This window comes from Haliaeetus albicilla, chromosome 13, assembly GCF_947461875.1.
Source record: "Haliaeetus albicilla chromosome 13, bHalAlb1.1, whole genome shotgun sequence".
In the NCBI taxonomy this organism is placed as follows: domain Eukaryota; kingdom Metazoa; phylum Chordata; class Aves; order Accipitriformes; family Accipitridae; genus Haliaeetus; species Haliaeetus albicilla.
The window spans coordinates 17,951,730-17,955,466 of record NC_091495.1 but is presented as its reverse complement, the minus strand read 5'-3'; the positions used below and the strand labels follow the sequence as shown (position 1 = coordinate 17,955,466).

The window sequence follows — 3,737 nt, the reverse complement described above, 5'->3', positions numbered from 1 at the left end:
GCCGCGGCCGCGCCGCGCAGGGGAAGCGCCCGCCCGGGCGCGTGGCCGGGCGGAGGCGGGGAGCGGCCCCCCCCCCCCCCGCGGGGCGGAGGCCCACGCGTGGGCTGGCGGCGGGGCGAGGCGGGCGGGCGGTCGCCGCGGCTGCGGGGCTGGAGCCGGTGTGCGTGAGCGGCCGCTGGCCCCGGCCCCGCCGCCCGCACACGCATGCACAGCAACACCCAGCTCTTGCCCGGGCGCAGGCACGCTCCGCAAGTTACTCGGGCGCTGCGGGCAGCTCCTGCCCCGAGAGAGCAGCGGGGGCTCGTGAAGTCTCCTGCGCTGACCCCCCGCCCCCCACAGGCCCCCACACTCCCCCCCCCATCGCCCGCTACGTGCAAAGGAAACTTCGGTCGCATCCTCTGGCGTTAGCCCGTAACTGCGTCAGTATGAAAATAATCAACGGGACGAGAAAGGATTTTTTTTCTGCACTGAGCTTATTGTCTTTGGGTCTGAAAGTCAAGAGTGGCCGTGTGTTTAAGAACACCAACGCGTGTGGTTTCAACAGCCTTGAGTAGCCGTTTGAAAGGATGAAGGACCAGAGGACAAGAGCTAAAGAGATCAGATACTGCATGAAAAATGAGTGAAATCGTGTTCCCGCTCATCTCAAAGTCAAAAGTCCCACCATTCAGTGACACTAGGCTTTCACCCTAGCAAGCTGCTTCCAACTTCACATTTTCAAATGGTGTGAAATACACTTAGAGTCAGACAGGAAACAATTGCCTTTTAGCTGGTATTTTTTTGCAGATTTATGCTATAAGCCCTATCCAATTACGACAAAAGACGGCACACAGCAGTGCAAACCACGAGGAGACCTCTGTGTCGTATAGTTTGTGTTTCTATTTGATCTGACATGCTTGAGGGAGAAAATAAATGCAAATCCCACATTGCACAAAGCTTATCTGAATATTCAATAAAACATATTTTCAAATCACGACAAAATAGAAAAGTTATTACTTTGCAAGCTTTTCAGCTTAGTCAATCAAACTTTCATGCCTCCAGACCACAGAAGGGGAAAGCAGGACATCCAAGCCTGCGCTGCTGCAATCTCCTCCTGATTCATCCAGAGAGCATCAACCCAAACCCACGAGCAGACAGAGGCTGTCCCAGGAGGTATTTCCTCAGCCCTCTTAAAATGCCAGCTATAAAAGAAAGATGGATTTACTGAGAAGTCAGCTGGCAGCCAGTGCAGGACTCGGCACACAGGTCTCCCAGAGAGCAACTTTGCCTAATGAGCAGGTATGTCCTGCACGAGCAGCTATTTTGGGATGGGTTTTGGGACTAGGTCCAGGAAAACTGCTTTACAGTGATCTTACTCAGCCTACCTGAGGTTAGACGTTCCCAGATACCCATGAGGTTGTTGAAAGCGTGCAAATACTCAGTGGCTCAGGTGACATCCACTTCCTTTGTGTTGTACTTGCCCATGCATACGTTCAGGAGCACCCAACACCTGCACCCCTGGGCAACAGCACCCCAGGCTGCCTGCGCAATCAATGGGAAGTACACTTCCTCCTGTCTGCTGTTTGCTTAATTGCTAGTGTTGCTTCTCAAATCCTGTAATCATCATTTTGAACTTACACAATCTCAGCCAAATTATTCATCCAGTTCCCCATCTCTCTCAGACAATGGATGTCCAATTATTCTGCATTAAATATTTAGAGAAAATGAAGATATGGAACTGGTAAACTGAAACACTCGCCTCGACTCTCCTCACCAGCCTGGCCAGTCGCGCAGCCATGGGGAGTCGCATAGCTGCAGGAGTGAGACCTCATAAAACCTCACACAAGCCCCACAGCCAATATGGCTCTGTGGAATCACCCATAGGGGCATAGGACTGTAAGTGCTCGGGTGGTTTCATCCACAGCATACTTCCTGTGCTTGTTTTTTCACCCTTTGCAGATGTTGTTTTCGAGCAAGCACCCACAGCAGTTCAATAAGGAGGGTGCAACAATAAGGAGAATACACTCACTGAGACTTCCTGGAAGTTGATTTCTTCTCTTAAAATTTTCTGAACTTCAGCAGCTCCCTAAGAATGTGTTAGAGCCTCTGCTGGTGTCAAGTGACATGGCTTGGTGGACGAATTCAACTCAGCTGTGTCTTGGCACAATGAATACCTTACCAGGAATCACATCCTTCTTTCAGATAGATTAACAATCTGATCTGTGTAGTACACTTCCATTTTTCAGCAGTACAAGCCTATTGAAAAGTGTTAAAATAATTACCTACCTGTGGCAAATGTTATTTTAAATATTTTTATTAAAGACACTAAATCTAACCATTTTTCCCTAACTTCTTTCATAAAGTAGTAAAATAAACTGGTATTAAATGTTAAAAGGAAACCCTTATCATCTTATTGATATTTAAAATGTATTTTTATTTCTCATTGTTTACTGTAAAGTTGTTAGGAAATGAAAAACCATTCAGAGAAATCTAATTTTTCACAAAAAATTTAATTTCTAAGGACAGTCTGAGACTAGTTCTAGCTTATGCACTGAACAGTTACTTCAGCATCACATCTGAGTGCTAAACAGTCCATTTTTTTATTTTAGGAATTAAAATTTTGCTTTGTAGGACTTCTGTAAGGCCTCCTTATATATATGAGGCTGAGCATTCACTAGAAGGAAGAAATACAGCTAGATTACCCTTAGAAATCAGGCCTGTTCCAAATAGTTTAGGTCAGTAATGGAGGAAAGTGTGTAGAGAAGAAGGTGTAATAAATGGTGGGAGGCCTATGAGGACACAAGCCCAGTGAAACCCCATAGATGACCGTGCAGCTAGACAACAGAAGATAAACATTTCTTGGAAGCAATTTCTGGGGTATACAGACTTCTGAAAGTGAGAACATGTAGTGGGACCATGAAAAAGAATTGCAAAGTCCTTAATATGAAATTACCAGCAGCAGGAAAAATGGAAGTGATGGAGCCAGACCTTAGTAAGCAGCAAAAGACCTGTTTGGTCTATGGAACCAGGGAATAAGTGTTTTTAATCATCTAAACTCAACACATTTTGAAAAGATAAATCTGTCCGTCTCAATTATTAACATGTGTCTAAATTTAACCTCAGAATTTACACAATATGGTTATTTTCATCAATTGTGCTGCCACTCTGTGTTGTGAGTACACTCCAGCATTTCTCTGTCCAAATCTTCTTGATCACCCTGCCAGACAGGCCACAGTGCCTCACTTCATCACCACATCGGTGTGCATGGCTAGAGAGTGGCCATGCTTCTCACTACAGAGGTGGACATCTTCCTGTGTTAGGTGAAATGACTTCATGGGAGTAGCCAATATTTGAAGAAACACCCCTAAAAATGCCAGGTCCCAGCCAAACCTCAAAGTGATGTGTGAAAAACACTCAAATTAGTCCCACAAAAGTTCACTGGAGGATTCATTTTTTTAGGCATCCCTCTCTGTGAAAGATTGGAGCCTTGGTTTATGATTCTCTAAAAAAACTTTTAGACTTATAAGGAATGTTAAGTCTTTGGGAAAGTCAGTGAAAAGGGCAATGTCATCTGAATGCCCTGTTTGCAGCATATTGTCTTTCAGACCAATCAATCTCTCATTTTCAAGCAGACCTGTCTCTAAGCAGCAGAAGGTAACACCTGAATGGACATAACACAAGCCTGGCTTTCAGTCAGAATGATTTACTGTTGTTATACATGGTGAGAACACCATTTTTACAATTTATGAATCTGATCATTA

The 3,737-nt window shown here is 45.4% G+C and overlaps 1 long non-coding RNA gene across 1 annotated transcript; it reads left to right on the top strand.

Moving 5' to 3' along the window:
• The first annotated feature begins 185 nt into the window (after window positions 1–185).
• LOC138688605 (uncharacterized) lies at window positions 186–2,257 on the top strand. The gene is made up of 2 exons (XR_011327490.1): window positions 186–1,275; window positions 1,936–2,257. It is a non-coding gene; the product is annotated as an uncharacterized lncRNA (long non-coding RNA).
• The last annotated feature ends 1,480 nt before the right edge of the window (window positions 2,258–3,737 follow it).